Here is a 14,482-nt window from a genome sequence, read left to right as displayed (position 1 = left end):
AATGTGATCCTTTTATTTTCTGGCCATCCAGTTTCCACAACCAGTCTATTAAAGGTGGCAATGTAGGACAGGAGATCCTGATTACCTTGTCGTAAGGATAGCAGTTCGTTGTCAAGTGCCTGTCCTTGAGAGTGTCGAGCGAACAATCTTTCCATGCTGGCCTGGAAGCCCTGGAAATCCCGGAGAATGGGATCATCCTGATTTACCAATGGAATAGACCAATCGGCAGCACAGCCACTGAGGTAAGATAGTATAAAGGCTACCTTGGTCTGGATGTTAGGGAAGGCCCCGTGCCGGCATAGAAAGTGTAAGCGGCATTGGTTCATAAAAACGGCATATTTCTTGGGATCCCCCGCAAAACGTTCAGGCGGGGCCAAAGGCATGTGTCCAGGTAGATTGATTTGTACCGGGTTATTCAAACCCATTGATGTGGAAGTACCTCCGGAAGTAGGTAAAGGAGTGTGCCCTGCCTGGGCCTGCAATAACCTTTTGGCCAGGTCATCTGTTCTTTCCTTGGATAGGATCAGTTCTCTTTTGAGAGCGTTAGTCTCCTGGCGGGGTGAGTGCACCTCTGCCCGTAATTCCCCCAAAATCTGGGCCAGCTGGTCAGTCTCGGAAGTCTCCATAGCGCCCGGGTGGGAAATTGTGGCTAGGCTTCGCGTTCTGTCACGCTCACCTGACTCCCACGGAGGCGCTGACTTGGTTTTGAGTGCTGATGCCCCTTCAATGGTGAAGCGCAGGGCTCTGAAGATGGACAGGACGGGCCCCCTCAACTCTGGCTAATCTGGCTCGCAGGAATATCCTCCTGTACGTGAAAAGGGAGTATTACAATCTGGCGGAATAATGCTCAAGCCTCCCACTCCCTTCCAACCCTCCTCGATGCCCTTCCAGGATTCCCCGTGAAGCCTCACCTTAGGGTCTGAAAGGACGAGCTCTCCATCCTGCTTCTGACGCAGGGGCGCGTTGAACCCAGTTACTTCACTGGATTGAGGTTGGATGGGAGTTCAAGTAAGCTTGATTATACTGGTAAGGCGCTGTAAAAGTTCTGTTGCAAGTTCAAAAGTTCAAGCTTTAAATAATAATGTTCATTGGCCCTCATTACGACCCTGGCGGAATACGAAAAACGATGGCGGAAATGTAATACCGCCATCGAATACCGCCCGTTGCGATCATGACACGTCACCGTAAAGTACGATGCCATTAGCGACACCGTAGCGAACGCCAACGCTAACTGCACCAAGTACGCGCACGCGCGCCGTGCAAAACCGCAATTACGCCATGGCGCAACGGTACGCGAATGCTGACCCCAGCGGACATTCACCTAACGCCATCAAGCATGGCGGAAAGTACCATTCCGCCATGGCGAGAACTACGGCATCGCGAACCAACCGTAATGGCCCTACTGAGTGCCTGTACTCCACTCCCTGGCCACATTGCACAACTCCTCGTAGGCGCAATGCAGTCACACCATGCAACCAGTGAAATGTACAAGTCACCCATGCATGCCAACGAACAAATGCATGCAGGGGCCCCAAGTGCCCTGTGAGTGGCCATCCACAATTGGCAACACACCATTGCCGTGCTGATGCAGCACAGGCATCTGAAGGTGCAAGTACACCAAAATGAACTGAAAATTCCATGACACAAAACAACAACAGTCCCCCATCGCTTGCCACCAGTGTAAATCAACATTCAAAGCAGTAACCTGAGGGAGACTGCACCAGCCCTGTACACATGCCAGTAGTCAAACCAACCATCAGCATAAGCACGTACCACACAACTGTACCCAGAAGCCGGAACCCAATGCAGAACACCTCACAATACATCGCGCCACAAATCGGAATATGCCACATTACTAGCAAAGTATAACGCTACACGGTTAATATCTGAATATAAATTTAATGCACATCAAAATCACCAAGCCCATACAGCCATTTGAACATAAACTCACAAATGACCAGCATTACTGTGGGCTGCATCCGCAATAAATGACCAGCTTCCCCATGTGTGACGCCCTGTACCTTCATGGCACACAGGGGCTACATCAACGTCAAAAAAGGCAACATGGAAGCGCCTAGGACCGCAGGGCCGTCCCATGAAGTAGGCACTAGTCCAGCTGGAAGCTAGGTATGCTGCACCTAGCCACTAGTACTGCGTAAGGGCATGTGGGCCATTGGCGATCGTCCCAAAAGATCGTAATGGTGCTCCACTGATTAACTCGAAGCTGCAGGTGTCGACTGTAGAAGCCATCTGCAGGAGTGGCGTACAGATGGCAGCGGCAGAAGGGGAGGAGATACCTGTCAACCAAATGAAAAAAATGATAGTATGGGCATCCGAACTCCATATGCATTACTCACTTCATTCAACACACCAAACCTACAACCATATGCATGCTAGCCCACTCATAAGGATCAATTGCACCCAAAAATCACTTGCGAATCATTACGACACAAATCGAGGTGAATACACTATTTCAAACGAGTGTCTGTGTGCATGCGCCTGTCAGAACAGGATCCATCAGATGGGATCATCAACGTGCATAGACACAAGTGATTGAAGGCGCGTCGAGACAGGGAGGGTTCAACAAGGGCAGACAGACGATGGTCCCACTATGGCAGCCTTGCATCACATAGCGCAGGGGAAGGGGACAGATTCCAAATAGCCATGTACATGGCAGACTCCCAATTAAATCATCTTTCCATGCATCCATTCATCATTCCCTCATCCCGTTATGAAAACGCCTGAATATTCACTCACATAACATTCGAAATTTCCATTGAGTCTGTGCGTAATGCAGCCTTCAAAATCCACTGTGCTCCTGCCCGGATTCCTTGTGTAGTGAAGTCACATGTATTTGGGAACGTCCTGCCTTATCGTCCACTACGCTATAGCGCATCCCATTCAAACCATATCAATCATTGCATTCCCGTCATGGGCCCTGTCCCAAGGACATTCAACAATAGAACGTTACATTTCCAGTCAGACCTGTGGGCGTCTCCACGCCGCTAGTTGAAAACTGAAAGCGCTGTCCTTCGAATTCCTAATTTGCAACATCACGTTGAAAAGGCATCTGTGAACGCTTGTATTCACAAATACATCTATGCAGTGCGGCTGTGTGTGAAAATGGTAACTGGCCTCAATCACTGATGGGACTCCCCGCCGTCGGTGAACGTCGGTACAGTGCTGCATGAGGGTCCACCGTTGATCGAGCACTACATTCCACTGACCCTTCACAAGTCTGCTCGCGAATGCAAATATAGTATGTGCAACAATGGGACCATAGCAGAATTAACATATAAACCAATATTCCACAGCCATCGGGATTAAGAACATGATTGCAAATGCAAGATGCCATGCGTCGAATTGCAGCGTCGTGTGCGGGACGTGCTCGCACGAAAGGCATTGCAGCTGACACAGGTGGAATGAATCACCACAGGTGAAGGCTATACAGCCTGAAAACACATAAATTGCACACCCAACCCCCTCCCCCAACCACACCCACTCCAGAATGCTACCAGCAGGACTAGCGATGTTGGGCCTGGGGGACCTGATTGCACTGCAAGTACTCCAACTTCAAGAAGAAGACGAACGCCAACTACTACAACAACCGGCCGCACAGAGGAGACGCAGGAGGAGGAGGAGGAGGAGGGCAAGGCATGGCCAGCAAGCCCCACCAGCACAGCCACTACCACCACGCAGGCAGCCCGCGATCCCACGCCTCCGAGCTAATCCGTTCAACCTCACAGCTGAGCAGATCCACACCCTCTACCGTTTGGACCGGGACACCATAACCGCCATTGTCGACATGACACACGCTGACCTTGTCAGCATGATAGATAGCCCAACCGCCATCCCACCCCTACTGAAGGTGGTGTCTGTACTCCACTTCCTGGCCACAGGCACCTACCAGCACACAGTCGGACAGTTGCATGGCATTTCACAGCCACTATTCTCACGGACACTATTCCAAGTGCTTGATGCCCTCCTGAAGCACTCAGACGACTACATCACTTTACCACGCTCGGAGCAGGAGCTTACAAACACAAAAGTGGGATTCCATGCACTTGGCGGCATACTGGGTTGCATTGGTGCCATCGACTGCACCCATGTGGAATTGGTTGTCCCACATGCCATGGAGGCCCAGTACCGCAACCGGAAACAATATCATTCTATCAATGTACAAATGGTGTGTGACTCCAACAGGATCTTTACACATTGTTCTGCCCGATTTCCGGGATCAACACATGATTCTATGGTCTTGCGGAACTCTAGAATACCACGCTACATGGAGCGACACGCAGGGCGCTGATCCTGGCTACTCGGTGAGTCTCATTTAATGCATGAGTTTGTGGGGTGGGTGATGCGTGAATGACCTGGCAGGAAGGGGGGGGGTGCGTACGTAGCAATGACATTCCACAAACATCCTTTCTTGTCCACATACAGGTGATTGCGGGTATCCACTGAAGAGATGGCTCCTTACACCAATCCGGAACCCACAGGACCAGCATGAGGAGGACTACAACCATGCCCACTCACGTACCCGTGTGGTCATAGAACAGGCATTCGGCCTACTGAAGGCTTGTTTCCGCTGCCTCAGCAGGTCTGGCGGGGCACTCCTGTACCGCCATGAGAAGGTGGCAAAGATGGTCATGGCATGTGTCATGCTACACAACATGTGCGTACGTAGGAATGTGGCCATGCCCCCCGACGCAGAACTGCTAGCACGTGAAGATGGTCATGATGAGGGTGGGGATGTGGCAGCACCTCAAGGGGTCCGCGAGGCACAGTAGGCCAATGAATTACGTCGGAATCTCATAGATGCATGCTTCTAGCACTCACGCCTGGTGGCTGTTACATGGACACGGGACTTGTGGCACTGTGTGTGTCTGGAACATGCACAATGTGGACTGTACGCCAAGATAGGCCTCGTACACAGAGATCAATGTCCACACATCTCATAGGATGAATATGAAGAATTGTATTGCAGATGTGAAATGACATTACACACCCAATCGACCCGCCACCCAAAGAAGCACAACACACCCCCTCCACCCTCCTACCCCCCCCGAACACCAGTGTCCAATGACGCTCATTGTCAGTGGGCAGACGCTATTGCAAGCCCCCTCTCCAGGTATCAGGGGCACCCCTGCCTGTGGAGCGCCGGGTCCTCCCAGATCTACGTTGGGGGCTGCCCTGGACGGAGCTTGCAACGGATGATGTCTCTGCCTGCTCACGTCCATGCATGTCCCTAAGGGTTTGTGAGAGCTCAGTGAGCACACGGCGCACAGCGGCAAGTTCACCACATACGTCTTTGGACGTCGCATGCAGTTCCCCCCTCAGGCTCTCGGTACTTCTCTCCATTTGTGCCCTTAGTGTCTCTGTACTTCGCTCCATTTCTGCCCTAAGTGTCTCAGTAGATGTTTCAATGGCTGCCTTAGAACCCCCACATTCATCAGCATGCTCCTTGAGGAGTGTGGCTAGTTGCTGCTGTTGCACTATCATCTGCTCGAGGGACTGTTGCCTCTGCTGGGCCATGCCCATTTGCGGTGGTGTCACAGAGGGGCTGGATGCCTCATGTTGCCTTGCAACAGGCCTTATGGGGGTTGGCCAGTCATCGTCTTGTGGGTGCCCCTGCGTGGTTTCCTCATGGTGTACGGGATGAAACATACAGGGGGATTGGGACAGGTCATGGATGTGTCCTACTTCGGCAGCACCGTTTTCTGTGTCGGAGCATGCTGGCATGAATGCAGTGTCACCTAGGGTGCTGCTGCCACCAGAAGCAGTGCCTTCTGTGGCATCCATTGGGGGGACCTGTGGTGCTGCTGTTGTGGACATGCTGGCTGCTGGGGTGCCTGTTGATGTCCCCTCCAGTGTGCTGCCACTCGAATCGTGCTGCTGCCGTGCCTTGATCCGTGCAGCTGAGGTGGAGGGTCTTTGGCCGTTGGTCTTGGCCCTCTTTGCAGGTGTGCTGGTAGGGGTGTCCTGAAGCTCGTCGTTGGAATCGGACCCTGTGGTGGAGTAAAGGAGGGCGAGCGTTATTCATGGGTCTGTGGTAATTGTAATGGCAATTGTATCACATGCATTGGGGTGGTACCTGGGGGTGATTTGGGTCAGGGCCTTGGAGGTGGTCTCATTTTTGTGTGCATTGGGGATGCAGTTATTTTGCAGTCTGCAGTTAGGGTGTGCATGCTGCACATGTAGAGTGTGTTTTTTGGATTTTTAAATATTTATTTATTTGATCTGACTTTTAAGGGGCGCTGTCATGGCAATGTATGTGGTCGTTCTCCTGAACATGTGTTTCTATTGCTCTATGGGGACACATGGTACTTCACATGGTTGGTAATTGAGGATTTGGCATAGTTTTATTTGGGCCACCTACCTGATTCTTCTGATGTCTGCACTCCTTTCTCCATCCCTCCAACTCCCTCTATGCTCTCCATTCCAATGGTGGAGGCACAGATTTCTTCCCAGGGGGTCAACTTGATGGGTGATTCCGATCCTCCCCCGGTAGCTGTGGCAATGTTCCGGTTGGCAGAGAGTATGCTCCGGACGCGTATCCGTAGGTCGTCCCATCGCTTTCTGCATTGCTGTGGGTTGCGGGGTGCGGTCCCCACCGCACTTACCCGCTGTGCCACCAGCGCCCATGTGGCCTTCTTGTTCGCAAGTGCCGTCCTGGTCATTTGCGTAGAGAAGACGACGGCAGCATTCTCCTGGAGGGTCTCTGTGAGCACGGTGAGTTCCTCGTGGGAGAAGTGGATCTGCCGCTTGCGGTCGCACGCTTTTTTGGCAACTTTTCCCATATTTATTTTTTTGACTGGGGTGGCTAACGGGTTGGGATGTGTCTCAGGGTCGGATTTTTAATGGTTGTGTTGGGATCATGATTTTATAGGTGTACGGCGTGCTGTTTCCCGTTCCGGCCCCATGTTTTTACTTCCGTTTCTGTATATTTACGGTGACCGTATTTTGCGCTGACCGCTCATTACGGTGACCACTAAGATGGGTGGCGGAATTGCACCTAGGGCGACGTACGACGGCGGTAAGGGGCGTTTTGGGGTCATTTCCGCCATCGCGGACTTTGCACTTCCGCCATGGCGTAATGCTCGTGCCCGATGGGTCAGAATTAGCCGCACTTTCCTCCATCGTGCAGTGGCGGAAACGCTATTTACGCTATGGCGGTCATGTCAGTTGATTTCCGCCAGGGTCGTAATGAGGGCCATTGTCTTTTTCCGGTGATGAATGAAGATTCCCTTAGTGACTTCTTGCAACAAAGCGCTAATGCAGATGTCTTTTCCCCATAGGGGGCGGGGTTCGGAATGCCGGAGATATGGCGCCGACCCGAAGTGAAACGTGCAGTTCCAGTAAAGATCAGGTAAGTTCTAGATGAGCGCTCAGGTAATGTCTTTGCATTCGCTCATCTAATGTCTTTGTCTTTTTTCCCCATAGGGGCCGGGGTCCGGAAATGCCTGGAAGCGGAAAGACCCGAAATGAAATGGGAATGACCCAACAGGTAAGTTTTAGAAGGAAACTGAGCTTTTCCTATTCCCTTCCTTCTCTCACCTTTTGTTCTTGTCTTTTTCTCTCTAGGCTCTGGGAAGTGGCTGCGAATCCGGATGATCGCTGCTGAAGATGGAGGCACCCAGGAAAGGTGAGTGAAATGCAGCGCTGCAGCGATCGAAGCAAGATGCTTTTAAAAATGATGTCTTCCTTTTCAGGATCGTCAGTGAGATGTCTCCGGGATGCAGATTTATCAGGTAAGGTCTTCTTCCTCACCAAATCTCTTCTTATCTCCCTTTGCAGGTGGCCCTGGATGCTGACAGGCGTGGCTGAAGTCCAGATGCAGGAGCAGACACGGTGAGCCTCCAGCTGCTAGGTGCACAACAACGCAATGCACGTGTGGCTGTTTGGGTGGGGTTTAAATAGCCTTGGAAGAAGTTCCAGGTATGTATCCTTCCACCGATCAGGTATGTATCCTTCCCTGACCACACCCGGGTGGAAAGTAGTCCCACAGGTAAAAGTAGTCCCATCCAGTCCTCAAGAGGGCCTGGATGTAGCAGCATGGTCTGCATCAGGTAAGTGCACATTAAAACACTTGAAACATGTCTAGCTTTATGAGCCTGGCGCCCTAGGCGCCAGGACTGGAGTCCAACATGAGCCTGGCGCCTAAGGCGCCAGGACTGCGTCCAAAGGGCCCCAGCTGGGGCCCTTTGAGACTTCCCTTGGGGGAATGAAGCCTGCCTCTGGGGTTGCTGGGTCGGACCTGGCTCCTTGGAGGTAGGCATCATGACAGATTTCCCCATAGACTGAATGGAGAAAAACTTTGCACAGGTCTACAGGGCAAACAGCTCGGCGGTTTTTGACCACATTTGCGGCAGGAGCAGCGGCTTGGTCCCGAAAGCATGCTTTTGTAAATTTGGTGAAAATCTGTCCAGTACTTTCTTTAAAAAAAAGCTAAAAATGTACACCTCTAAAAAATATTGATATCTGGCTCCACTCCATGAACCCATTTCCCTGTACGCTCGGCAGTCAAAAATGTCATTGCCTTGGAGTATGCCGTGATTTCAGCGAACATTGGACGTAGCCGGTGGTTGGCTGGGGGGAAGTGTGCTGTGCGTCACAATTTTGGGTTACGCCACCATGTTCTATCCGTGGACAGTTTGGCGCCGAAAGGGCCTGGCAAACATACTTTACACCATGTGGTGGTGGCAAGAAGGGATGGAAAGGGTGGGAGAGTGAGAAGTGGTTCATCTGATATTTCTTATTAGGTGGAAGAAGACGGTGGTGTGCCTGCAGTTTCCGTGCATACTGCGTCAATTCGCGGGTACCTCCAGAGGCGAGAACCTTGTGCAGAGAATGCAGGCAGCCTTCGGTACTGCACAATAGCTTGTGCAGCACCTCTTTCTGTGGTGACTGGTGGCAGGCCAATTGCAGAAGGGGAGTGCATTGCACATGACATTCATATTTTAACATAGTATGTACTGTGGTGTGTTGCATGTGGTAAGTCTGTAGCCCCTTACTTGCATGGCTGGAGGCCTTGCACCGACAACTTTGTGCCCTGGTTGCAAGTAGGTTTGACATTGTTTTCTTATGTGTGTGGTTTGTCAACATTGCATACATTGTTGATTCCATGGGTGTGGTGATTGTTAGTACATCAGCACACCCATGGATCCACAAGTAGCGCTCAGATAGCTGAGGGTTCGTAGCGCTATATAAATGCGAAATTATTATTATTATTATTATTATTATTATTATTATTATTATTATTATTATTATTATTATCTTACAGTGTTTACTCCATGGCTGGGGCTCATGGAGTGAACACTCCTGCAGTGTGCCAACTGGGTGCAATGTTCAAATGTTGTGTGCATAGAAGTGGATAGGGTTCAACTGCATATTTTATTGGCTTGGGTAGTGTCCTTTGCATGTAGTGCTGACTACTGACTACTGTGCGTCAGAATTTTGGGTTACTCCACCATGTTCTATCTGTGGACAGTGCAGTGCTGAAAGGGCCTTGCAAACATACTTTACACCATGTGGTGTCGGGAAGAAGGGATGGAAAGGGTGGGGGAGTGAGAAGTGGTTAACCTGATATATCTCACTAGGTGGAAGAAGATGATTGTGTTCCTGCAGTATCTGTACCTACTGTGCCAATTCGCGGGTACCTCCAGAGGCGAGTACGTTGTGTGTAGAATGCAGGCAGCCTTCGTTGCGGCATGATAGCTTGTGCAGCAACCTTTTTGTCATGGTGACCAGTAACTGGAGGCCTTGCACGACAACTTTGTGCCCTGGTTGCAAGTAGATTTGACACTGTTGTCTTCTGTGTGTGGTATGTCAACATTGCATACATTGTTGATTCCATGGGTGTGGTGATTGTTAGCACATCCTATGGTGTTTACTCCATGGCTGGAGCTCAAGGAGTGAACACTCCTGCAGTGTGTCAACTGGGTGCAATGTTCAAATGCTGTGTGCATAGAAGTGGCATATTTTATTGACTTGGGTAGTGTCCATTGCACGGAGTGCTGACTACTGCACTGCACTATGAAGTATTGGTTTTGTGCACTTAATAGAGTGCTAGGAGCAGGGCCACTGTTGTGAAGATTTTGTTGTTTGGTTGGAAGTAACACCATAGTATGGGAATTAAAGTGGTTAGGAGTGCCAGAGGCTGTGTTATCTTTGTAGATTCTGCTAACTGTTGTATGTTTCCATGCATAGCTCAATTATGGTGCAGAGGATGGGTAGGAGTTCCAGTGGCTGTGTTACGTTTGTGGATTGTGGTACTTGGTCACATGTTCACATGCATGGCTGCATTATGTCACAGTGGGTCTGGCCAAGGCCTAGACTCTTGGGTGCATGGCCAAAGGCTGTCGGCTGTAGGCCCTGCACCAAAGAGCCTAGGGCTTGACCACACCCATGTCAGCCATGCAGTTTTCACTCTGCATCTCTCAGAGGGTGGAGCACATTTTAGACTTGATAGCGCACCAGAAGTGAGAGGCATGCGTATATTGTTGGTACCATGGGTGAGGTGATTGTTAGAACATTCTACAGTTTTGAGTGTATGGCTCGAGATGCTGCAGTGACAAGTCCTGCAGTGTGCCCATTGGGTGCAGTTTTGGAATATGGTCAGTATAGAAGAGGGTACATTGAACTGGATCTTCTATGTGCTTGGGTACTCTCCTTTGTGCATATTGCTGCAAGAAGCCCAATGTTGTGAAGATTTTGTGGTTTGGTTGGCAGTGACACAATACTTTGTGAATGGAAGTGGGTAGGGTGCCGGAGGCTCTGGTATGTTTGTGGATTCTGCTAACTGTTACATGATTTCCATAAATCACTGTGTTGGGGTTCGAGGTTTAGGTGGAAGTGCCACTGGCTATGTTACCATTGTGTAATTGTGGTACATGGCCACATGTTCACATGCATGGCTCCATTATGTTGTGCTGGGTGTGGGCAAGGCCTAGACTCTTGGGTGCATGGCCAAAGATGTGATGGGTGCAGCGCTGGATGATTTTGGATGTTGAAATCATGGATTCTTGTACATAACTTTTTACTGGAGGTGCTATGGAAGCACACATGATGTGTACTTGGGGTGTTTAATGGTACATATGGAGTGCTTTACAGAAATGATAGTGTTGGATGCAGAGGTCTTGGATATGATAGGTACATGCATGTGTGAATATTTCATAGTACCCAATGAGGGAATGCTGCAAAAAGAACAGTGGAAAGGGAAGAAGGACTGCCCCTGCTTTCCTGGAGCACGTCCCTCGCTGTAGCTGGGAAAGCGTACGTGCCACATCCTGCCCTTCTGAGCATGGTGGGCATGGACATGGAACTGTGGGGATTATCCAATCAGGTGTTCAGTACTGATCATGGGTGATACCTTTGTACAAGATCTGCACAGGTATGACGTGCAAAGACGCATTGCTGCTAATTTCGAGTTGGAAGGAGTGGAGGCTTTGTGGGGCAATCTCTATGAGTACAGTTTTGGCAGTATGGTTCTCTTTGCAGGTATGTGGCCTCTGTTGCAACTGTTGATTTTGTCTTGGTGCATTACGGAGGTCTACATTCAGGTTACATGTCGTGTGGACATTAGCTCCGTCACCTAAAGAAGTTGATGAATGCAGAGATGCAGATTTTTCCCAGTGCCAAGGTGATTTTCTCATGCATACCATCAAGAGGTGTATGGGACCATGCCAGTGTGTTTTGTCCCCAGCCAGAGCTCGGACAGAGCTTATAAACAGAAGCATGTGTGAATTTATGTCCACTGAAGAGATGTTCTCCACCCACAATGAGATCACGAATTTGGAAATTATGCACTGTTTCCACGCAAATGGCATTTCTTTGACCGCCATTGGCAGTGCTATTTTCTTTAATACTGTGCAAGAAGTGTTTACCAGAATCCGGTAAAAATGTAAAGCGGAGAAGAAAACAGCAATGCATATAAAGAGAAAAACCAAAAATATTTCTTCGTGAGCACAGTTTTGGCAGCATGGTTCTCTTTGCAGGTATGTGGCCTCTGTTGCAACTGTTGATTTTGTCTTGGTGCATTACGGAGGTCTACATTCAGGTTACATGTCATGTGGACATTAGCTCCTTCACCTAAAGAAGTTGATGAATGCAGAGATGCAGATTTTTCCCAGTGCCAAGGTGATTTTCTCATGCATACCATCAAGAGGTGTATGGGACCATGCCAGTGTGTTTTGTCCCCAGCCAGAGCTCGGACAGAGCTTATAAACAGAAGCATGTGTGAATTTATGTCCACTGAAGGGATGTTCTCCACCCACAATGAGATCACAAATTTGGAAATTATGCAGTGTTTCCACGCAAATGGCATTTCTTTGACCGCCATTGGCAGTGCTATTTTCTTTAATACTGTGCAAGAAGTGTTTACCAGAATCCGGTAAAAATGTAAAGCGGAGAAGAAAACAGCAATGCATATAAAGAGAAAAACCAAAAATATTTCTTCGTGAGCACATAAAAAAAAAAGAAAAGCCACCACTAAAGACCAAATCCCCTACCCTGTTTCAACTTTCTTCCCCCTCCCATTCCCAGCACGATAACTCCGCAGACTCTGCAGTAGTTTCAGGATTACACGTGTCACATCCGGGCCTTTTCAGGATGGCAGCCATGGAAATGGCACTGTAGAGACTAAGGCATTGCTCAATAAGGTTTTGGGTTGTGGTGTGTATGCAAAAACTGTGGTACAAGGTCTATTTGTACAGAGAAATGTAGAAGCCTACGGTTGAAGTGTGCAAGGCAAGGGGCAGGCATCCTGTTTGCATGCATGCACTGTATGTACTTGTTTTACTTTGCTAAAATACATTCAGTGGAGCTTTTGTGCAATATTTGTACAAATGTTGTAGGAAATGGGTTAGTGCAGAACAAAAATTCTGTGAAGTATGCATGGTAAGTGCAGGCATCCTGTTTTAAATGCATGCAATGTGTGCACTTGGTTTAGGTTCCTAAAATACATTCAGTGCTGTTTTTGCGTGATATTCTTGCAATCTATGTCAGAGGTTAGTGCGGAAAACGATTTGTAGCATTGTCAGAAGGAAAGAAGAGAGTTCCTGTTTGGATGCTACAATGGATGCTATTTTGTGCTGATGGGTGCCAATGTGGATGAATGTGGATGCAGAAATCTTGGATAGTTTTACTGAACTTTCTATTGGAGGTGCTTTCAATTCACGCAACACTTGCAGTCTGAATGTGTAACGTTACATATGAAGTGTTGTACAGAACTGACAGTGTTAGATGCTGATGGCTTGGCTGTGATTGGTGGATGGATCAGCAGTGATGGTGTGTTGTCCAGTAGGGTGGAAACTCAAAACGGTTTACAACAGGTATGTATCTTGACCCTCTGTCTTTCCAACCTCTACGTTGCTAATATAGGAGAGGTGTCGGAGGGCGCAGCATTTGTAACACCAAATGATGGTAACTCCTGGCTAACATGGTTGGCTTATGTGGATGATGTCATCCTCTTGGACAATACACCGGTCTGCTTGCAACATCTTATTAATGCCTTTGTAAAGTATATGGAGGACAGTAGGTTCAAAATTAATGCAGTAAAGGCCCATGTTTTGAAGATCTGTTGAGGGAAAAGAAGTGTAATTTTGCATGGTTTGTTGAAGATTCTAGGATGACAATAATAGATAATTTGACAAATGTCGATTTTGATGTGACTGATAATCCGAAAAAAAGGCCTTTCATTGAGATATATTAATGAAAACAGCCTGAATGGTGGGTGTCCAAATGGCCAAGGTTAAAGCAAAATTTCAATGATTTCAGTGATAAAATGTTATGTAAATGTTATGATGTTTCTTACTAATTCTGGAGTGCACTGTTGCTAATACTCCATACAGAATGTTATCTTCAGAATGTATCATAAATTGTGTATTCCAAGCACAGCAGATGGTGAAAAGCGGCTGCAGGAAGAGCTGTGCTGGTGGTCTATGTCTGACTATCTTAAATAAAGAAGACATATGAACCTACCTTGACTGTGGTTTATATTGTAACATTGGCAACGAGGATCCTGAACTCTCAGACCCACGGCACTACCCAGGAAACAACAAGGCACCCACTTTGTATGCTGATGCACTGTGAAACAGCGACTGTATCCTGAAACTCAGGGTGTGTGTTCCAACACCCTACGAAGCATCCACTGTATCCTGAAACTCAGGCTGTGCCATTTGACACCCTGTATAAGCTGCTCTGCCACTCCAGGCGATGATGCGGCCAGCGAGGGAGCTGTCTGTGTGGGCATAACCCCACACCCTGAGGGAGCCACTCCACCCTCCCTGGGCGTCGATGTCACCAGCGTAAGACTGCAAGACTGTAGAAGTAAGTGTGAAATCTGCCTACCACAGGTCTTGCCAAGGCTGCCCCGTCCTGAAGTGCGCGTGATCCGCCATGGCCTCACTACAGATATAGCAGCTGAGAAAGCTGCATGCCCTGTGCATGCACACGCTGCTCATGTCCCAGGAAGTTAGGTCAG

Source organism: Ambystoma mexicanum, chromosome 3p (genome assembly GCF_040938575.1).
Source record: "Ambystoma mexicanum isolate Mex_15411 chromosome 3p, UKY_AmexF1_1, whole genome shotgun sequence".
NCBI lineage: Eukaryota > Metazoa > Chordata > Amphibia > Caudata > Ambystomatidae > Ambystoma > Ambystoma mexicanum.
The sequence above is the reverse complement of the archived record's forward strand: the minus strand, read 5'-3'. Positions refer to the sequence as shown.